We start from the raw sequence: 23,410 nt of genomic DNA, 5'->3' as shown, positions 1-23,410 counted from the left end.
ATTCTACATGAATTTCATGAGCTGAAGATGAAGGAATTCGTGGTAGAGGTCGTGAGGTCTGTGGCCGGAGAAGGAATGATGTGACATTGGAGGAATGAGGGGATTTATATCGCGGGCAGCGCATCGGCGGGACGAACAGCGGGGAATGCGGAGAGACGACAGATGGAAGCGCGATCCGTGTCACGAGCGCGAGGTGAAGCTGCAGCCATCGGATCGATCGCGGGAGAGGCCGCGTCAAGCACAGGGCTGCACCCAGGATATTGATTGACTTTGCATGGCCTTAATTGGATCTGATTTGATTTCATTGTGGAGAGATGTTCGCCTGGATTTCCTCTTCCGATCCAGCCGCAAGGGATCACATGATGCCGCGTTATTGGGAGAAGAAATTGAAGTGTCCGCGAGTTAGAAGCAAGATAATAGCCTTCAATTGACTATAAGACATTAAATAATATATTTTAGATGAGTTGGAGGAGAGAGAAGAGGAGAGAGAAGGGAGGTGGGCTAATTTCTTGTCACGATAGGAAACGCTGACGATCAGCCGGGGATTAGAAATCTAATCGTCCCTCCTCCGCGTGACGCATCGCCGGGCAGACATGGCGGGCCCCATCCCATCTTTCTTCTTCCCTTTCTTTTCAGCCACACAGCGAGCCAACCAACTACGCCTCCCCCCGCACACGCATGAGGAAAGCAACCGCGCCGCCGCCGCCCGTTGGCCGGCCTCGCCCCAACCGCCGTCCTTCGACCGGCCTCCGCGCCGTCTCCTTCTCCCTGGGCTGCTGGACGACATCCGCGCCGCCGCCTTCTCCCCGGCTCTCGGCCGGCCTCCGCGCCATTGAGGCACTCCAAGCGGCCGCGGCCGCCGCAGCTTCGCAGCCGCCGCGGGCCTTGCAGCTCGCGGGCAATTGATTCGCTCCGCCGCGTTCCATCGGACCCGCCGCCGCGCCCGGATCTCACGCCGCCGCGCCTTTGTGTCGGCATGGAGCAGATCGTCGTGGCGCTGGAGCTGCCCACCGGTGGGAGAACACGTTGAAGGGGCAGGGGCACCGAAGACTTATTTTGTGGTGTTGCTACAATTTTTGTGTTCTTTTGCTACTATAGCATATTATTTTTGCTACCATGTCTCCGATGAGGTCTCCAGTGACATCTCCGGCGAGGTCTCCGATGAGGTCGCTTTTGCTACATTTAGCAGACCTTTTTCGCTACAATATTCTATTTTTTTTGCTACAACATCTCCGGCGAGAATCCATTGAAATTAGTGTTTGCTACATTTGTTATAGGTGTTTGCTACAATAGTATATTTTTCTGCTACAAATTCTCCGGCGAGGTCTCCGCGAGTCTCCGACGAGGTCGGTTTTGCTACAATAGCAAAACCAAGTTGCTACAATCTTTGTGTGTTTTGGCTACTATAGCATTTTTTTTTGCTACTAAGTCTCCGGTGAGGTTTTCAGTGGGTCTCCGGCGAGGTCTCCGGCGACATCTCCGGCGAGTCTCCGGCGAGACTCCGGCAAGTCTCCGGCGAGGTCTGTGTTTTTAGGTGAAAACAGAGTTTGCTACAATTGAACCGTTTTTTGCTACTTTGGTGCATTATGGTAGCAAAAGTGGGAGAGGAGACTGGTTGGTTTGATCTGACGGCCGGAAACGTTTCAGATCTGTTGATCGGACGGTTGGGGACCTGGGGATTAGATTTCTAATCCCCCGGGGGACGCCCAGCACTCCCCTATGCAATAGCCAGCTCTTGCACGTGCTCCTAGGCACCTTGTGAGAGTGAAAGGTGGGTCATATATTAGTAAAGTACTACATTCTTATAGCCAACTATTGTACATGTTAGCTATATGATGACTACAAATAATATGACAACTTGTTATAGCCAACAGTTGGCTATACTATTGGAATTGCTCTTAAGGGATTGGTTCTGATTTACCTTAATTGGCTTGTTGCTTTAATCTCGGATAGATCGTCGCACGGATTTCCTTTTCCTATCCGGCCGCGCGCCATGCATGTATCTACCAGGTGGGTACGATTCCTTGGGTCAGACAATCGCTGGCTATTTGCCCATATAGCTTGGTGACTTCTTTTTTTTCTCGATTGGCTCCATTGTGATTAATTAGCTAAGTATGTAAATGCTCTTCACTCTATCTAATGTTCCATATGTAAATGAGTAAATCTATGCAAGAGCTAATGAATCAGTTTGGAAAAATGTTACTTAATTTCATCTATATTGTCTATCCTCCCTCTTAATATTAATGGGTTAAATAAATGGAGCACACATATCTCCGTACACATATCTATGAGGCGTGACAACCTTTCTTCATAGAACAGGGGAGTCGCGAAAACAGGCATAGCCAGCGGTCAGTTCCATGCATCGATCACATGCTCCAGCTTCCGCATCACAGCCTTCGCCATCGACGGTGTGGTGAGGAGGCTAGCGAGCGGAACCGACATGCAAAGGTGGCGAGGACGGCGTCTACTGCAATGGTCGGTTCTACTCCATCGCCTACTTTGGCGACCTTGCGAAAGGCATGGGAGCACGACCATTAAGCTTGCAGCACGTTCACAGTAGAGGTGTCAACCAAAGGTTTCCCATTGAAGTGGATATATTGGAAGTACATTGTGGGTTGTGGCAGCGTCATCTGATAGTCACACATGCAATGACTACGAGGAGACCATGGACGTGAACCACTGGCCTCGATGGACGTGTGTGCTCCTTCAAGGTGAGATACCTCGACGTCGATGGCGGGGAGTGGCCTCCCGTCAAGTAAAACCATCTCCTTCCCTCCCACTACCCACCAATTGAACACCGGCCTCCAGGCCCACCCTCCTCAGATGACCCATGTGTTTCGACACCGTTGCCGAGCTCCACCATCAGCGCCGCACATCTAAAATCAACTTAGTAAAACATGCTCACATACATGCTTATCTAGAAAAAGTTCAGCCATCATTTTCACGCCAGAGGGTATATCATAGATTTCTTGCATAATACAAGTGCAAATAAATACATCTCTACTTTTAAGTAGGTCTAAAATATGTATATGCGTATTCATTTGCTAGATTCTAGTGGTGTACTTCTACATGGAGTGCTCACTCAAGTGAGGAGCAAGTGCATAGTATTCTTAAAATGTCACCGAGTACCTACAGGAAAACACATCTTTTGTCGTGTACTTTATTCTTCGTCGGGTGTTTTTTCTCGGGTACACCGCAAAGATGCTCTTCGCTGGGTGCCAAAAACCAGTACACAAAAAAGAATAATTTGCCGAGTGTTAACACCCGGCAAATAATAAGAACCCGACACAATAGGGAAAATACACTCGGTAAAGAAAAACACACGGCGAAGAGGATTGCCATGTGGCAAGTAACGCTTACGGCTGACAGGAGCATAACGGCGCCTTTCTTCGCCGGGTGTCTCCAGTTAGACACCCGGCAAAGAGCGTCTTTGCCAGGTGTTTTCTGAAGATACACGGCAAAGAAAAAAATTCAGGAAGGCGCGAGCTTTCTCGCCCAACTATGTTTTTCTTCGCCGTGTGTATTTTGGACGGTACACGGTAAAGAACCTCTTTGCCACACATTACATTAAGGTACTAAGCAAAGACATCATGTTTCATCCCATCGAGTGCGGTAGTTAACCTATTGGGAGGTGCGCGAAACCAAAATAGATGGGCACATAAAATGACGCCTTCCGGAGCTAAAAATGTTTTTCCTGAAAATCAGGGGCATGGAAGAGTGGTTGCGTAGTTCAAATCCGGCCCATTTCTATCGGCATCGGCTGGAGATGGCGGGGGGGATCCTACGACTTCCCGGAGAGTTAGCGTGTGGGGCGGGTGTGTGGAACGCGCTGCGCACGATTTCTTCTATCCTTGTGCATGGGTTCCTCAACCCTAGTTCACGCCCCATTTACCCACTTCACAAAAAAACCGTTTTTGGCACTCGGTAAATGGGAAACGGGTTTTCCGTGGTCACGTTGTCAAAACCCCGCAAACAGCGTTGATTCCTGTCCTAGGGCACACACATGTGCGCGATATGGCCTCGTTCTGGCAAACTATGCATGCCCGTTGGCCATAACCTAACTCGTTTGACCTAAAAACCCATAGAACTTTCGTGATAGCTCATTTCGTGAATGTTTTTCCGTAATAACTTCCCGATTCCAAGTTTGATTTTTCCTCATATGTGGGTCACATAAAATGATGCCTCGGAAAGGTCTCACATTTTTCTGATTTTTTTTAATTAGTTGTGCTCAAAATGGGATGCACCAGACGTCTCATTTCGCCGCGACGTGTGCGGCGGTGCACTTGTTGGGAGGCGCGTGAAACCAAAAAAGATGGACACATAAAATGACACGTTCCGGAGCTAAGAATGATTTTTCCATAAAACCAGCGGCGGGGAAAGTGGGCGCTTAGTACAAATACGGACGTGCGTCGATGGCGGGGAGTGGCCTCCCGTCAAGTAAAACCATCTCCTTCCCTCCCACTACCCACCGATTGAACACCGGCCTCCAGGCCCACCCTCCTCAGGTGATCCATGTGTTTCGACACCGTTGCCGAGCTCCACCATCAGCGCCGCACATCTAAAATCAACTTAATAAAACATGCCCACATACATGCTTATCTAGAAAAAGTTCAGCCATCATTTTCACGCCAGAGGGTATATCATAGATTTCTTGCATAATACAAGTGCAAGTAAATACATCTCTACTTTTAAGTAGGTCTAAAATATGTATATGCGTATTCATTTGCTAGATTCTAGTGGAGTACTTCTACATGGAGTGCTCACTCAAGTGAGGAGCAAGTGCATAGTATTCTTAAAATGTCACCGAGTACCAAATATCACTACAGGAAAAAACATCTTTTGTCGTGTACTTTATTCTTTGTCGGGTGTTTTTTCTTGGGTACACGGCAAAGACGCTCTTCGCTGGGTGTCAAAAACCAGTACACAATAAAGAATAATTTGCCGAGTGTTAACACCAGGCAAAGAATAAGAACCCGACACAATAGGAAAAATACACTCGGTAAAGAAAAACACACGGCGAAGAGGACTGCCATGTGGCAAGTAACGCTTACGGCTGACAAGAGCATAACGGCGCCTTTCTTCACTGGGTGTCTCTAGTTAGACACCCGGCAAATAGCGTCTTTGCCAGGTGTTTTTTTAAGATACACGGCAAAGAAAAATTTCTAGGAAGGCGCGAGCTTTCCCGCCCAACTATGTTTTTCTTTGCCGTGTGCATTCTGGAAGTCTTCGCCGTGTGTATTCTGGATGGTACACGGTAAAGAACCTCTTTGCAACGCATTACATTAAGGTACTAGGCAAAGACGTCATGTTTCGTCCCGTCGAGTGCGGTAGTCAACCTATTGGGAGGCGCGAAACCAAAATAGATGGGCACATAAAATGACACGTTCCGGATCTAAAAATGTTTTTCTTGAAATTCAGGGCAGGGAAGAGTGGTTGCGTAGTTCAAATCCGGCCCCTTTCTATCGGCATCGGCTGGAGATGGCGGGGGGATCCTACGACTTCCCGGAGAGCTAGAGTGTGGGGCGGGTGTGTGTAACGCGCTGCACACGAGTTCTTCTATCCTTGTGCATGGGTTCCTAAACCCTAGTTCGTGCCCCATTTACCCACTTCACAAAAAACTCGTTTTTGCCACTCGGTAAATAGAAAACGGGTTTTCCGTGGCCACGTTGTCAAAACCCCGCAAACAGCGTTGATTCCTGACCTAGGGCACACGCATGTGCGCGATATGGCCTCGTTCTGGCAAACTATGCATGCCCGTTGGCCATAACCTAGCCCGTTTGACCTAAAAACCCATAGAACTTTCGTGATAGCTCATTTCGTAAATGTTTTTCCGTAATAACTTCCTGATTCAAAGTTTGATTTTTTCTCATAGCTGGGTCACATAAATGATGCCTCGGAAAGGTCTCACATTTTTCTGATTTTTTTGAATTAGTTGTGCTCAAAATGGGACGCACCAGACGTCTCGTTTCGCCGCGTCGAGCGCGGCGGTGCACTTGTTGGGAGGCGCGTGAAACCAAAAAAGATGGACACATAAAATGACATGTTCTGGAGCTAAAAATGATTTTTCTGGAAAATCAGCGGCGGGGAAAGTGGGCGCTTAGTACAAATACGGACCTTTTCCAGCAGCATCATCGGGAGATGGCAGGGGATCCTATGGCTTCCCGGAGAACTAGCGTGCGGGGCAGGTGTGTGGAACGTGTTGAGTACGTGTTTTCTATCGTTGTGCATGGGTTTCGCTCAACCCTAGTTCGCGCCAATGTACCTGCTTCACAAAAAAACACATTTCGAGACTCGGAAAATGGAAAACGGGTTTTCGTGGCCACGATGTCAAAACCACGCACACATTTTTGATTCCCGTCCTAGGGGCACACGCATGTGCGTGATATGGCCTCGTCCTGACAAACTATGAATGTCTGCTGGCAATAACCTAACCAGTTTGACCCAAAAGCCATAGAACCATGTAGGTGATAGCTCATTTCCTTAATGTTTTTTCGTAATAACTTCCCAATTCCAAGTTTGATAATTTTTCATCGTAGCTGGTCACATAAAATGACTTCTCGTGAAGGTCTCAAGTTTTCTTTTTTTTTTGAATTTTTTGTGCTCAAAATGGGACGCAGCGGATGACATAGGCATGCCGGAAGGGTCTGCCGAATAAAGTACCTAAGGTTATCTGGAGGCCCACGTCCCGAAGAATTGAATGCCTAGAAGCCCATAGATCCCCGGTAAGGGGAATAGAGTTGTATTAGGAATCATGTAGCAAGATAGGAAAGGCCCAATGCGCCTCTCGACAGTTTGTAACTTGTACGACACGGAAAGCCTCGGCTCTACCTCCTATATAAAGGGCAGCCGAGGGTGAAAGAAATGATCGAATCTATTGTCAACACACACCATATTTTCTGAGTCTAGCACCTTTTCGGCTGAACCTTCGAGATCTACTTGCCCTCTACTTTGTATGAAACCCTAAGTATACAATCTGTAGGCATTGACAAGTTAATCCCTTGTCAACGGACGTCTTGTTTCACCGCGTCGAGTGCGGTGGTGCACCTGTTGGGAGGCGCGTGAAACCGAAAAAGATGGATAGATAAAATGACACATTCCGGAGCTAAAAATGATTTTCCCAAAAAAATAGGGGAGGGGAAATTAGGTGTGTAGTTCAAATCCGGCCCATTTCCAATGGCATCAGTGGGAGATGGCGGGGGATCCTACGACTTCCCGGAGAGCTAGCGCATTGGGCGGTGTGTGGAACACGTTGCACAGGCATTCTTCTATCGGTGTGCATGAGTTTCCCTCAACCCTAGTTCACGGCCATGTACTTGCTTCACAATAAAACCCTGTTTCGGCACTTGGAAAATGGAAAACGGGTTTTCCGTGGCCACGATGTCAAAATCCTGCACACAAAATTGATTCATGTCCTAGGGCACACGCATGCGCGTGATATGGCCTCGTTCCGCCAAACTAGGCATGCCCGTTCGCCATAACCTAGCCCATTTGACCTAAAATACATTGAACTCTGTAGGTCATAACTCATTTCGTGAATGTTTTTCCATAATAACTGTTGTATTCCAAGTTTGATTTTTTCCCTCGCAGTTGGGTCACATAAAATGACGCCTCACGAAGGTCTCACATTTTTCTGATTTTTAAATTAGTTGTGCTCAAAATGGGATGCACGGGATGTCCTATTTCGCTGCATCGAGCGCAGCGGTTGACCTGTTGGGAGACGCGCGAAACCGCAAAAGATGGGCACATAAAATGACACGTTTTGGAGCTAAAATTGATTTTTCCAGAAAATCAGGGGCAGGGAAAAGAGGACGCGTAGTTCAAATCCGGCTCGTTTCTAGCGGCATCGGTTGGAGATGGCGGGAGAGCCTACGACTTCCCGGAGAGCTAGAGCGCGGGTCGTATGTGTGGAACATGTTGTGCATGCATTCTTCTATCCTTGTGCATGGGTTTCCCTCAACCCTAGTTCGCGCCCCATTAACCCGCTTCACAAAAAAAACCATTTCGGCACTCAGTAAATGGAAAACGGGTTTTCCGTGGCCACAATGTCAAAACCCTACACACAACATTGATTCCCGTCCCAGGGTACACCTATGTGCGCGATATGGCCTCATTCCAACAAATTATGCATGCCCGTTGGCCATAATCTATCCTGTTTGACCTAAAAGCCATAGAACTATGTAGGTCATAGTTCATTTCGTGATTGTTTTTCGAGAATAACTGCCAGATTCCAAGGTCACATAGAATGATGCCTCGCACCTGGGTCACATAGAATAATGGGTTTTCCGTGGCCACGATATCAAAATCCCCCCGCACACATCGTTGATTCCCATCCAAAGGCACACACATGTGCAAGATATGGCCTCGTTCCGGCAAACTATGCATGCCCGTTGGCCATAACCTAGCCTGTTTGACCTAAAATCCATAGAACTCTTTAGGTGACAGCTCATTTCGTGAAAAAAAATTCTGGAATAACTGCCTGATTCCAAGTTTTGTTTTTTTTCCTCGCAGCTAGGTCACATAGAATGACGCCTCATGAAGGTCTCACATTTTTATGATTTCTTTTCAATTAGTTGTGCTCAAAATGGGACGCACGAGACATCCTGTTTAACCGTGTCGAGCACGGCGGTGCAACTGTTGGGAGACGCATGAAACTGAAAAGGATGGGCACATAAAATCACATGTTTCGGAGCTAAAAAAGATTTTCCAGGAAATTAGGGGCATGGAGAAGTGGGCGAGTAGTTCAAATCCGGTTCATTTCTAGAGGCGTCGGCTGGAGATGGCGAGGGATCCTAGGGCTTCCCGGAGAGCTAGCGCGTGTGGCGGGTGTGTGGAATGCATTGCGTAGGCGTTCTTCGATCATTGTGCATGGGTTTCCCGCAAACCTAGTTCGCGGCCATCACTACTAGGAAAAGGCCTAGCCGTAAGATGGGTGTTAGTGGCGCACTAGGAGGGCAGTGCGCCACTACTACTTAGCAGTGGCGCACCGGAAAGTGGTGGGCCACTATAAAAAATATAGTAGTGGCGCACCTCTTCTGTGGTGCGCCACCACTAAGTTTGACCATGGGTTTGACCCAGCCTTATACATAGCAATGGCGCACCATGTAGAGGTGCACCACAGCTATTTTATGTAGCAGTGGCGCACCTCTACATGGTGCGCCATTGCTATGTAAAGGGGATGATGGAAATGCCAAACATTTCCACCACCAACCCCCCTCCCCCCCCCCCCCCCCCGTGGAACGCCTTTTCGGGTTTGGAAAAAAAATGAAATAGATAGAAATTTCAAAAAATAGAATCCTTCGAGATGCCCATGTAATATGTCATCTAGGTTTAGTGCAAATTTAAAAAAATGAATTTTGATATATTATGCAAAATGGCGTCATCTTTCGGTAAAACGGGATTTCTGGTTGCATACGATCTCCGATGAAAAACTTTTTATATCAAAATCTATCTACGCGAAATTTCCTATTCGAATTCAACGGCCGTACCGTTTGGACAAAAAATGGATTCCTCAATTGGAAAACAGAAACGGGACTTTTTGCAGGTTTTAGATTTTGATGAAATTTTTTCAAAAAATAGAAAAAAAATTAGCGGTGGCGCACCCATGCCTTGGTACGCCACAGCTAAGCTTCCCGCCCACGAATTTCAAAATGGCCGAGATTCAAAGTGGGAGGAGCTAGCCACTTACCCCCTCCTCCCTCCTCCCTCCTCCTCCACACTTCTCCTGCTCTCATTCTCCTCTCCTCCTCCTCTCCTCTTCTCTCCTCCTCTCTTTTCATCCTTTTCCTCTACTTCTCCTTTCACTCCGGCGACCTCCTCACTATGTCGACCTCCGGTGGCCTTACTTTCCGGCGAGCTCCTCCGCTATGGTGACCTCCGGTGACCTTACTCTCCGACGACCCTACGACGACCCTCCGACGATCCTCCGGCGACCCCCGGCGACCCTCTGGCCTCCATTACCTCTAGCCTTCATCCTCTTGTTCATCCTCTCCTACATCCTCCATCTCCTCACCTCTCTTCACCTCTCCTACCTCTCTCATCCATCCTCACCGGCGGCTAGGCTAAGAAAAATGAGAATGAACATTGCACAAATAATTCTAGCAACAAAAACGAGAAAAATAACGAGCCAAAAAAATTCGAAACAAAATGTGCCAGATCCAGATCTAGAAATTTCAAATTTTAGTAGTGGCGCACCTTGTTTCTGTCTAGTGGCGCACCTCAGACATTTAGGAGTGACGCACCATGAAGCTAGTAGTAGCGCACTACCTGGTGCGCCACTGCTAAGCCAAATAGTAATGGCGCACCACTAGTGCGCCACTACTAGGAGTTAGCAGTGGCGTGATAACAGTGGCGCACCACTAGTGCGCCACTGATGGCTATATGTGGTGCGCCACTGATTGCCTTTTTCCTAGTAGTGCATGTATCTGCTTCGCAAAAAAACCCATTGTCACTATGTCCAAATCCTGAACACAACGTTGATTCTCGTCCGAGGGCACACGCATGCGCGGGATGTGGCCTCGTTCCGGCAAACTGTGCGTGTCTGTTGCCCTTAACCTAGCCCGTTTGACCTAAAAGCCATATAACTCTGCACGTGATAGCTCATTTCGTGAATATTTTCCGGAATAAATGTTGTATTCCAAGTTTAATTTTTTGGCTCGCAGCTGGGTCACATAGAATGACGCCTCATGAAGGCGTTCTTCTATCGTTGTGCTCATAATAGGAGGCACTGAGCGTCCCGTTTCACCACGTCAAGCGCGATGGTGCACATGTTGGGAGGCACGCGAAAACTAAAAGGATGGCAAATAAAATCACATGTTCCGGAGCTAAAAATGATTTTTCTAGAAAATCAGGGGCAGGGAAAAGTGGGCGCGTAGTTCAAATCCGACCCGTTTCCAACATCATCGACGTGAAATGGTGGGGATTATATGGCTTCCCGGAGATCTAGCGCACGCGTGGGGGTGTGGAATATGTAGCTTAGGCGTTCTTCTATCATTGTGCATGGGTTTCCCTCAACCCTAGTTCACAGCCATGTATGTGCTTCACAAAACAAAACCCATTTCGGCATTTGGAAAATGGAAAACGGGTTTTCTGGGGCCACGATGTCAAAACCACGCACACAACGTTTATTCCCGTCCTAGTGCACACGCATGTGCGCGATATTGCATCGTTCCAACAAAGTATGCATCCATGTTGGCCATAAGCTAGCCCGTTTTACCTAAAAGCCATAGAACTCTGTAGGTGATAGCTCATTTCGTGAATGTTTTTCCAGAATAACTGCCTGATTCGAAGTTTGACCTTGCGGGTGGGTCACATAGAATGACGCCTCGCGAAGGTCTCACATTTTTCTAATTTTTTTGAATTAGTTGTGCTCAAAATGGGACACACGGGACGTCCCATTTCGCCACGTCGAGCGCGGTGGTGCACCTATTGGGAGGCGTGCGAAACCGAAAAGTATGGGCACATAAAATCACGTTCCGGAGGTAAAAATGATTTTCTAGAAAATCAGGGGCACGGAAAAGTGGGCGTGTAGTTCAAATCCGGCCCGTTTGTAGCGGTATCGGCGGGAGATGGCGGGGGATCCTATGGCATCCTAGAGAGTAGCGCTCTAGCTAGGTGTGCGTAACGCGTTGCGTAGGCATTCTTCTATCATTGTGCATGGGTTTCCCTCAACCCTTGTTCGCGCCCTATGTACCTGCTTCACATAAAAAACCGTTTTCGCAATTGGAAAATGGAAAACGGGTTTTCCGTGGCCATGATGTCAAAATCCCACACACAACGTAGATTCCCGTCCCAGGCACACATATGTGCGTGCTATGGTCTCATTCCGGCAAACTATGCATGCCCGTTAGCCAGAACCAAGTCCCTTTGACCTAAAAGCCATAAAACTTTGTAGGTGATAACTCATTTCGAATGTTTTTCCGGAATAACTGTTGTATTTAAAGTTTGTTTTTTTTCCTCGCATCTAGGTCACATAAAATGACGCCTCGCGAAGGTCTCACATTGTTTTTTAATTTTTTAGTTAGTTGTGCTCAAGATGGGACGCGCCCTGTTTGCCCGCGTTGAGCGTGTCGGTTAACCTGTTGGGAGGCCTGCAAAAACCAAAAAAGATGGGCACATAAAATGACATTTTTCCAGAAAATGAAGGACAGGGAAAAGTGGGCATGTAGTTCAAATAAATCCCATTTCCAGTGGCATTGGCGGGAGATGGCGGGGGATCCTACGATTTCCCGGAGAGCTAGCGCACGGGGCGGGTGTGTGGAACGTATTGCGTTGGTGTTCTTCTATCGTTGTGCATGGGTTTCTCTCGACTCTAGTTTGCCCATGTACCTGCTTCACACAAAAAAAAACTGTTTCGGCTCTTGGAAAATGGAAAACAGGTTTTCTGTGGCCAAGATGTCAAAATCCCGCCCACCCCCATCCCAGGGCACACGCATATGCGTGATATGGCCTTGTTCTGGCAAACTATGCATGCCCGTTGGCCATAACCAAGCCCGTTTGACCTAAAAGCCATAGAACTCTTTAGGTGACAACTCATTTCGTGAATTTTTTTCCGAAATAACTGTCTGATTCCTAGTTGATTTTTTTCCTCGTAGCTGGGTCACATAGAATGACGCCTCACGAAGGTCTCAAATTTTTCTGATTTTTTTTCAATTAGTTGTGCTCAAAATGGGACGCACGGGACACCCCATTTCGTCGCGTTGAGCGTGGCGATGCACCTGTTGGTAGTCGCGCTAAACCAAAAAAAATGGGCACATAAAATCACATGTTCCGAAGCTAAAAATGATTTTCCAGAAAATTAGGGGCATGGAAAAGTGGGCGAGTGGTTCAAATCCGTCCCGTTTCTAGAGGCGTCGGCTGAAGACGGCGGGTGATCCTACGTTTTCCTGGAGAGTTAGCGCGTGTGGCGGGTGTGTGGAATGCGTTGCCTAGGCGTTATTCTATCTTTGTGCATTGGTTTTCCTCAACCGTAGTTCGCGACCATGTATCTGCTTCACACACAAAATCCCTGTTTCGGCACTTGGAAAATGGTAAACGGTTTTCCATGGCCATGATGTCAAAACCCCGCACATAGTGTTGGTTGCCATCCCACGACACACACATGTGCGCGGTATGACCTTGTTCCAGCAAATTATGCATGCCCATTGGCCATAACCTAGCCCGTTTGACCTAAAAGCTATAGAACTTTGTAGAGGATAACTCATTTCATGAATGTTTTTCTGGAATAACTGTTGTATTTCAAGTTTGATTTTTTCCTCATAACTAGGTCACATAAAATGACGCCTCGCGAAGGTCTCACATTTTTCTGAATTATTTAATTAGTTGTTCTCAAAATGGGACACACGGGACACCCTGTTTGGCCACGTCGAGCGTGGCGGTTAACTTGTTGGGAGGCGCGTGAAACCAGAAAAGAGGGGCACATAAAATGACATGTTCCAGAGCTAAAAATAATTTTTGTTTTCAGAAATTCAGGATAGGGAAAAGTAGGCGCGTAGTTCAAATTCGGCCCGTTTCTAGCGGCATCGGCTGGAGACGGCGGGGGATCCTATGACTTCCCGAACAGCTAGCGCATGGGGCGGGTGTGAGGAATGCTTTTCGTATGCGTTCTCCTATCGTTGTGCATGGGTTTCCCTCAACCCCAGTTTGCGGCCCCTGTACATGCTTCACAAAAAACCCCGTTTTGGCACTTGGTAAATGCAAAACGGGTTTACCGTGGCCACGATGTCAAAACCCCGCACACAACATTGATTCCCGTCCCGGGGTACACACATGTGCGCGATATAACCTCGTTCCAGCAAACTATACATGCCCATTGTCCATAACCTAGCCCTTTTGACCTAAAAGCCATAGAACTATGTAGGTGATAGCTCATTTCGTGAAAGTTTTTTTTCGAATAACTGTCTGATTCCAAGTTTGATTTTTCCCCTCCCTCACATAGAATGACGCCTCGCGATGTTCTCACATTTTTCAGATTTTTTTCAACTAGTTGTTCTCAAGATGGGACGTCCCGTTTCGCCGCGTCGAGTGCGGCGGTGCACCTGTTGGGAGGCGCGCAAAACCGAAAAGGATGGTGCGTAGTTTAAATCTGGCATGTTTCTAGCGGCATCGGCTGGAGACGGCGAGGGATCCTACGGCTTCTCGGAGAGCTAACGCGCGGGGCGGGTGTGTGGAGCACGTTGCATAGGCGTACTTCTATCATTGTGCATTGGTTTCCCTCAACCCTAGTTCGCGCCCATGTACCTACTTCACACAAAAAATATTGTTTTGGTACTCAGAAAAATGGAAAACATGTTTTTCATGGCACACAACATTGATTCCCGTCCCTGGGCACATGCATGTGCATGATATGGCCTTGTTCCGGAAAACTATGTATACCCTCACCTGCCGGCTCCTTTTCCCCTTTATTCCCTCTATCCTTTTTCTTCTCTTCTTATCCGGTCGGTTCCTTCCCTCTTCCTTGTCCCATGATTCTACCCAGTATTGCAAGGCCACGACCTTCATCGGCACCGCGTGACGGCCAACTCTGCCTTGCGACTCCGCCGCCTCATCGCGCGAAAGCTCCTCCACCTCGCTGGTCACCGCCGTCTTGCACCGCCTCCGCCCCGAGGTCGCCATCCCCTGCCGCCCGTGAGGTATTGCTCCACCCCGCCGTCGCCACTTTCCCCTGCAGCCCATGATGGAAAGCCCCGCCATATTCCCCCTGCTGCCCGCGACAGAGAGCTCTATCCGCCGTACCTGCAGCCTGCGGCGTCGCGCCGGAGCCCTCTCGTAATGTCATCGACCTCCTCAGCCGAACGTGACCTCGAGGGGCGGCGATGGGCGACGGAGACATGACATATCAATGCGGTTGTTGCTCCGGCTATCCCGCATGCATTGTCTTTTCTTAATACCAAAATATCTCTTTGCCGTGTGTCCTCACCAGAAAACACCCAGCGTTTGTACTTCTTTTAATCCTTAAACAAGTTTTTGCCGTGTATCCTCACCAGAAAACACCCGGTGTTTGTACTTTTTGTAATCCTTAAACAACTCTTTGTCGTGTACCCTACCAAAAAACATCCGGCCGTGGCTTTTCATGGTCTTTGCCGTGTGTCACTCTTAGAGCTACTCGGCGAAGAGTGGGAGATGACGTGACCGGTTTCTACTATTTTCCCTGTACCAAGAAAAAGAGACACAACAAAGAAAACATGCCGTTAGACGGAATGAAAACGGAGATGTGCTTTTCTTCGCCGTGTGTCTGGGTTTGACACATGGCAAATGCTCTTTGCCATGTACCCGCAAAAAAACACCCGATGAAGATTCTTCGTCCGTCAGGTCTTTGTTTTGTTGTCTTGGCGGAGTGTTTTTAGTAAATACCCAACAAAGATATCGTTTCCTGTAGGGGTAGTATATACTACGACTATGTCTTTATTAAACTGCCACGTGGGGAAAGAAGACAATGAGCAAACCCTGGTGCCGATTGGAGTCAATTTGGAAAGTAGGAAGTTGGAGAGAGGTATTGGCAAAAAAAAAAGTTGGAGAGAGATTTAATTCCCCAAGTAACATGCTCATTAATTAATTTCCCTTTACTTTCCTACAAAGATGCTAGTTGATTGGGCGGGAACCGCATTCCGCCCGGAAATCAATTCCTCGGATTGTTCACCAAATTTTCTGGTGAAAGTTATTTTTCTTCCTAATTCACGGAATTTGACCCTCTAGCATTTCAAATATTCTTGCCATATCCAAATATCTGCGCCCCTAATTAATCTCCGTTATTACTTTTTTCCTACAAACATGCTACTAGTTTTTTTTTTTGAGAATTTCTCTGCATTCATATCACGGAAAGATACAAAGTTGTTGACCCTTACAAGCACAGAGAAACACAAATACAAAGGACCAAAAACACCTAGAACACCCTAAGACCACCATAGCCCATGAAGATCTTCGGAGCCCTGTCTCATCATCCCATAAACTTGAGAGAAGACCCCTGCAGAAAGAACTACAACCAAGCGCAAGCAGGTCATCATCTTCGACCACGGTGCAATTGCCACCACGCTGCTTCCTCGTTCCTTGACACCAGTGATGAGAAGGCATGGACACCAATCCAACACGCCTGCAGTAGCCGTCGCCATCTTTGGCTTTGAGTACCGCGAAAAGTGTCCCTTCCGAAAGGAAGGGAACTCGAGTCAACCGACCGGTCCAGCACCACGGCCGGGCCATCCGCCTGGGCAAACCAGGAACTCCCTCCAGCATCAGCGCCGAGGAGGAAGGAAAACAGCAGCAGCAAATCATACCGACAAGGAGGAAGAAGGGTCTTTCTCCCGACCATCTGGCCGATTTTGGCGTCGCCACGTCAGACCGCCTCCTCCCCTCGCCACCAAGGCCGGCCAGAAGAAGCTGCAAGACGTGATAGCCGCAAGCCACCAGAAGAACACAAACCCTAAAAAGGAAGACAGTGGTGCCATCTCCTTCCTCTCCCTCGCCACCACGGCCGGCCGAGGAGAAGGCAACAACATCAGCACTCCTCCGACTCCAGAACAGACTCCGCAAACTCCACGGCATGGTCGAAATTCGACCGTGCCCGGGGAATCCACCCTCCCCCGATCCGCAGATCTGAGAGGAAACCAGGCCAGCAGCTCACCGGCGCCTCCACAAGTGGCCTTGCCGAGATGGGGATCGAGCTCCGGCATCCTTATTCCGACGCGACGTCGCCTCCACCATCTTGACGCCGTCCCAGAGCACCACGCGAAGACTAGGCCGGGCGCTTCCCGGCGCAGCAGAGGAAGAGCCCCCGCCGCCGCCACGCCACCGGGGCTTTGCCCGGCGGCGCCACCGGCGGCGGCGGCGGGAGGAGGGGGTGCGGTGGGTGTGGCGGCTAGGGTTGGGGTCGTGGGTTGTCACGGGACACGTATGTCATGCTACTAGTTGATTGGGCAGGAGAATAACCGTGCGCTTGGATCCCCTCTAATTCCGCTCCAAAATTAGTTCCCTGATTGATTTTTGTTCACTTAATAAATTCTCCTACATTTTAGGCACGAATTGAATTCTACCGATTATTCAACAAATTTTCTGGTGATAGTTAATTACTTTCCTGGTTCCCGGGATTTGACCTTCAATCCGGGGGAGTAGCTTCAAATGGTATGCTTGATTAATTGGCTTAATTAGATATACGAGTACTAGCTTCAAATGAGTATCCTTGTTTACACAAAATGTTAGTCGCGTCATTTTGGAATACCTTTTTAACACTAGCATAGATTACGGCTATTAATTAAATTGGAGAGAGTAATTTTTTAATTAAGAAACTTACCTATATTTGACATTTTCTTCAACCATAGTAAGCAGTCAATCTTTAGATTAATCACCGTATAAATATTCCATCTTGGCATGAATCAGCCAAATTAACGAAATTTCCCATTTCCTTTGCATCTCCCGCGACCGCGACAGAGGCGGCGCCGGTCGCCCACGAACCACGGTGGCGCGGCAGGCCCGTCCGCCGGCGCACGCGTGCGTGCACGTCGAGCGCGGATCCGTCGTGGCCGAGGGCGGCTGCCGCTGCACGCCGGCGAGCCGGCCACCAGGACGCGCCGGCGACGACGCAGGCCATGGAGGGCTTTGGCTGCCGTCGTCCTCCACGCGCAGCGCGTGCCTCGGGGAGCCCTCCTTCCCGGCTTCCTCTACGAGGCCAATCTGCCACAGCACTACTCCGACGTGATGCGTCCCGGCGGCAGTCTCCTCCCACGACCTCGCCGGGAACAAGTCCGCCCCCGTGTGGCCGGTGAGGCTCCCCTCCTCTTCCCCCTCTCTCCAATCCCTAAAACGAACCAGTAAATAATTTTGCTGATCTCGTTTTGATTGGACCTGGGTTCTGATTTGGGAATTGCAGTCCGTGTGTGTGCGCCAGGAAACTCAATATCAGTGCGTAGATGATTTTTAGATCAGAATTCGGGAGCTTTTGGTTGTCCATGTACGTGATACATAAACTACCTAGATATATTGATGCCTGTTGGTTCAGTTCAACGAAAATACATGTACAGAGTTTGATAACAGCACACTTGTTTGCTGTCAGTGCGTCACCTAGGAGCACTAGTTTCTCCATAGATTAGACCAGCGCAAGCCCTTTCGGTTAATTAACTCGAGGAGCCAACGTTGCTGCAAAAAGATGCTGCTAGTATCTTCTTTTTTGGAGTACATTGTTAAAACCTGATGCAACCTGGGTGTTCTGCTGTGCAAGCACTATACCTGTTTCTGTCCAATTCACCTCTTAATGGCACATTTTCCTGCCATCATATTAATTGTCACTCCGAACTTGAGTTTGAAGTTTGACAGTGAAGTTGCGGTGCATTTTCTTTCAGACCTGAGCCCACCGGAATCGACACTGCTATGTGGCGTGGTGGAGGTAGGGCGGCTCCGGACCTTTGTGCTGGAGGATGGGAAGACGAGGCATGCGTTCGACGTACTGGTCCAGTAGCCCCTCAAGTTTGAGTGCTCAAGTGGCTGGGTAAGCTTGGCGGTGTGGTTTTCCTGAACGTGAAATGATGATACAGTGTAGTCATATTTGTTGTCACTCCGAACTTGAATTTGAGGTTGACAGTGTAGTTGTGGTGCATTTTCTTTCAGACCCGAGCCCACAAGAATCGACACTGCTATGTGGTGGAGGTAGGGCGGGTCAAGATCTTTGCGCTGGAGGATGGGAAGACGATGCACGCGTTCTACTTCTACATACTTACCCTGTTGTGCCTCAAGTTTGAGTGCTCGAGTGGCTGTGAGATACGGGTAAGCACAGCGGCGTGGTTTTCCTGAACGTGAAATGATGATACATGTGCAAGCATTTCTGTTCGTTGTCAGTACGTACACCTGTTTGTTGTCAGTACTAGTTTAGTCATGGATTAGATCAGTTCAAGCTTTGAGGTTAGTTAACTGGAAGAAGCAAAGCAAGGACACATCAATAATTCAATTGGTTGAATTTCGAATCTAATGGTTCCTGTGTGCTTTGATTCAAATTACAGCAGTACACTGTTGCTAAGTGTGAGTACTTTGTCAAACTGGAATATTAATCTTGCCTGTTTAATTAACTTGAAGGACTAGTTAATAATATCTTGTCAGTACGTCCAGTAGGACTAGTTAATCCACATATAAGATCAGGATAAGCCTTGAGGTTCAATAACTCGAGGAGCCAGGCCAACCTTTCTCCAGAAAATGCTAGTGTGTAATTTCTGATACATACAGTAAATAGTCAACATTGTTTTCTAAACATCGCCCTCTTGTCTGTGCATTGTAGAAAACTATTTCTTCAAGGCGATTCCGATTAAGTGCTTGGTCAGAGCAGATTAATGGGGCTGTTTATTTTTACTAATGATATATTCTGTTTGATATGTCTTGTTCCGATAAACTTTCCCTTGAACTCAAAAAGGTTGAAATTGTTGTGTGCAATTTACTCCAATCGTGTCTTTTTTTTGTTAGGGAAACTTGAAGAAGATGTTGGCCAAGGCTGAATCCGAACTCAGCAACTGTGTATTATTTGGCGTTATGGCGGTGCTATATACAACAGTGTCCACCTCAAGTGGTCGCTGTTTTCGTGACGACAGTGTTCTTCTTTGGCTACAACCATACTGGCTTCATCAAACACACCATGCAGATCATCTGCCAGTGAGACCTCTCATCCCTCGTCTTTCCATTTTCAGCGCGTGGAGTTCTTTTCATGTTCAGAACTTTGCGTGTATATCAAAGGAGATGAATATTTTCACTAGTTGTCCAGGAACACTTGTTTGTTGTAACTACTAGTTTACTCTAGATTAGATCAGTTCAAGCTTGAGGTTAATTAACTGGAAGAAGCGAAACAAGGACAGATCAATTAATTCAATTGGTCTGATTTCTGAATTTAATGGTTCCTGTGCGCTTTGATTCAAATTGCAGCAGTACACTATAGCTAAATGTGAGTACTTTGTCAAACTGGAATATTAATCTTGCATGTTTAATCAACTCGGAAGGACTAGTCAATAATATCTTGTCAGAACAAGCTTTGAGGTTCATTAACTCGAGGAGCCAACCTTGCTACAAAAAATGCTAGTGCTAAATATTGTTTACTGAACATCGCCCTCTTGTCTATGCATTGCAGCAAACTATTTCTTCAAGGTGATTCTTATTAAGTGCTTATTTAGAACAGATTAATGGGGCTGTTTATTTTTACTAATGATATATTATGTTTGACATGTCTCGCTTTGATAAACTTTCCCTTTTACTCAACATGGTTGAAATTGTTGTCGAATTTACTCCAATCGTGTCTTTTCTTTTTTCGTCAGGGAAACTTGAAGAAGCTGTTGGCCAAGGCTGAATCCGAACTCAGCAACCGTGTATGTTCTGGCGTTATGATGGTGCTGTATACAACAGTGTCGGCCTCAAGTATTTGCTGTTGTGGTGACGACAGTGTTCTTCTTTGGTTACAACCATACTTGCATCATCAAACACACCATGCAGATCATCTGCCTGTGAGACCTCTCATCCCTCATCCTTTATTTTCAGCGAGTGGAGTTCTTTTCATGTTCACACAACTTTGCGTGTATATCAAATCTGATGAATATTTTCACTAGTTGTACTGATATGAACTATTAACGGAGCTAGTCGATGAATGCTAGCAAAAATATGAACAACTATTGATATGAACAATGGATGTGATGGTAATTGGCAAGCCTGGATTAATACTTTGATGGAAACACACAAAAATTGTTTGATTCAGGGGTTTTTATGAACACTTTTGTTAAAGGAGTTTAAGTGTTACTTGCAGAATTTATGTTGCTCCGCTGCCTACAAATATAATTGCGTTTTCTTTAAAATTTAGAGCACCAGGATGATGACTTGAAGGATTCATCACTCAGTCCTCACAAGCATGTAGTGCAACTTTTCCAAATGATAAACTATAATTTTGTCTGGCTGGATGAGATAATCAAGTTTGGATGGCTCTCTAAGCCATACAAGGGTATTGGTGTCTGCTTTGAGCAAACAATAAAGGGCGAAGATTTAGTAATGTCATCCTTACTTCCCAACTCAGGTAGCTATCCCCTAAAGTTTCAGGTGTTCTAAAGATCAGGCCTGACTCTGCCAAACGCGTACGGAATCTTTATGTTTAGTTGTGTGTAGGAAAACAATACCTTGATGTTTACAGTAACATGCTCATGCTGGCCTGGAGTCTCCAGTTTTGTGTCTACATCATTGCTGGTCTATCTTTGGTTTCCCTTGAATGGATTGCAGCCATGCTTGCTATACAATAGTGGTTAATGATCATGACGTTCTTGTTGACATGTTTCTCTATGCCCCTGTGACTTGTGGTTGGGCTCTGTTAAGAATTTAGGGCCCGAACTAGTTTCGGAATTGCTAATTTGAGTGTCTTGATAACTCTGCAATCCTAAACGCGGTGACCTGCTTTGGTTTGTAGGAGTTGGTTGTGGCACTGATAAGTAGTGTTTTAGTTGATTGTTTCTGTGATTGGTCGGATTCCTTAATGTTTGATTTCAGGATTGGAGCTTTGTTTTGGTTTTGAAAAATAGGGCCCATGTGTTTTGCAATATGTTGTACCCGCATGAAGCTTGTTTGAAATATGATGTTAAGTAAATTGGTTGTTGGTAATGTCAGGTTGTCCGGAATCCATGAGCTTTTATTGTTGGTAGGACAAAAACAATCCCTTGATGCTTTACAAAAACAGTTGTATATATGTGGTTGAATTGTTGTCTAAGCGCTGGAATGCTGAAACTTTGCGTTGTCGTTCTTGCTGCAGGGGATGGTGAGTCGCCGGCGAGGACGACATGGCCAGGGCCATGTGCTGTGTCTAATCTTTGTCTGATTTAGTCGGGCATCCATCTCTGGGCTGTTGCGCGGCTGCTTGTTTGTCATCCGGTGAGACCTCTCATCATTAAACACACCATGCAGATCATCCGCCCGTGAGACCTCTTATCCCTCATCTTTTCATTTTCAGCGATTTGAGTTGTTTTCATGTTCAGAACTTTGCATGTATATCAAATGTGATGAATATTTTCACTAGTTGTTCTGGTATGAAGTATTACCGGAGCTAATCGATGAATGCTAGCAAGAATATGAACAATTAGTGGTATGAAGAATGGATGTCTGAGTGTTGCTATTAATGCTGAAACTCTGCATGGTCGTTTCTAGTGCAGGGGAAGGTGAGTCGCCAGCGAGGACGACATGTCCAGGGTATGGTGCTGTGGCTCATCTTTGTCTGGTTCAGTCTGGCGTCCATGTGGCGGATGTTGTGCTGCTGCTGCTGCTTGTTTGGTGTATTTGAAATTATGTTTCTGAATGGTTGTATTATAGTTGAAATGCTGAGAAAGCTTGCCACAAAGCTTTGTATGTGCTGTGCGTGCTGTCAGTTGGCGGTATCCTTTTGTCGACGTGGCCATCCCGTGTGGTTTGGTGTGGCTGCAGTCTCGACAGCAGCTATGTGAAAAGAATGCTTCAGTTGCTGTAATATGGGTGTATTGTAATGCTCCGGTCGAGAAGCTATGTGAAAAAAATAAAAAATGCGCTTTGAGAGGTTTACTTTTTTGTCTTTTGATGATGATGCGAGCTGTGAAGAAAATATGGATGGTCGTGCCAAACTTTTGGATTGCTAAAAAGTTCCTTTCTTTTTGGGAAATTCCGCCTATCTAAAACAATCATGAGCGGCGGTACAAGTAGAACCAAAAGTGCAGTAGTAATTTTTTTTTTGAATTGCTAAGTTAATCATTTGAACTTGAGAATTGTGTAAATTGCAAAGTTATCGAGCAAGTGCACTTGGCAGTTGGCCAAAATAATTAGCATATATAGTAGGCCACGTAAAAATGCCAGCATTTTAGTCCTTGACAAACAAAATGTGCCAGGTGGTGAAACGGGCATGTTTACAAGCTATAAACTTGTATCGATCTACTAGTTACATTTTTCCCTAATCCATGCATCGATCACGTTCTCCAGGATGAGCGTTGCAGCCTTCGCCATCCGTGGCGGGGGGGAGCGGAACTCTCACGCAAAGGTTGCGAGTACGATATGTAGTACAACAGTCGGTTCTACCCTATCACCTGCTTTGGCGACGTGGGGAACACGACGATGAAGCGAGCACACGTTCGCCGGAGTGGCCGTGAACTACTAGCCTCGGTTGTTGTGCTCCTTCAAGGTGCAGGACCTCCTCGACGTCGATGACGCGGAGTGGCCACCCATTCAAGGTTAAGCCTTGTATTTCGACACCGCCAATGCTGAGATCCACCATTTAGTATGGCGCTCCTAAAACATATGACGAATGACCCTGGAGGTTCGGCGTCTTTTCCGGTGTCCGTCTCGGTGGCGCTGGAGTTGAGCAGCATGGTTGTCTAGATAAAGTAAAGACATCGGTTTGAGGACACGGAGGGAGTAACGTGGAGTATTATTATTACTTGCATAATACACGAGTGCAAGGAGA

At 47.1% G+C, this 23,410-nt stretch overlaps 1 long non-coding RNA gene across 2 annotated transcripts; it reads left to right on the top strand.

Moving 5' to 3' along the window:
• Window positions 1–17,504: 17,504 nt before the first annotated feature.
• LOC127340642 (uncharacterized) lies at window positions 17,505–22,356 on the top strand. 2 transcript variants are annotated; one of them, XR_011754479.1, is made up of 7 exons: window positions 17,505–17,746; window positions 18,324–18,469; window positions 18,589–18,744; window positions 19,432–19,617; window positions 20,271–20,456; window positions 21,740–21,902; window positions 22,132–22,356. It is a non-coding gene; the product is annotated as an uncharacterized lncRNA (long non-coding RNA). The 2 variants fall into 2 exon arrangements; XR_011754478.1 differs by lacking the exon at window positions 18,324–18,469 and having other exon boundaries at window positions 22,132–22,354.
• The last annotated feature ends 1,054 nt before the right edge of the window (window positions 22,357–23,410 follow it).

The sequence above is a fragment of the Lolium perenne genome, chromosome 3, assembly GCF_019359855.2.
Source record: "Lolium perenne isolate Kyuss_39 chromosome 3, Kyuss_2.0, whole genome shotgun sequence".
Classification (NCBI taxonomy): Eukaryota; Viridiplantae; Streptophyta; class Magnoliopsida; order Poales; family Poaceae; genus Lolium; species Lolium perenne.
The sequence above is the reverse complement of the archived record's forward strand: the minus strand, read 5'-3'. Positions and strand labels throughout refer to the sequence as shown.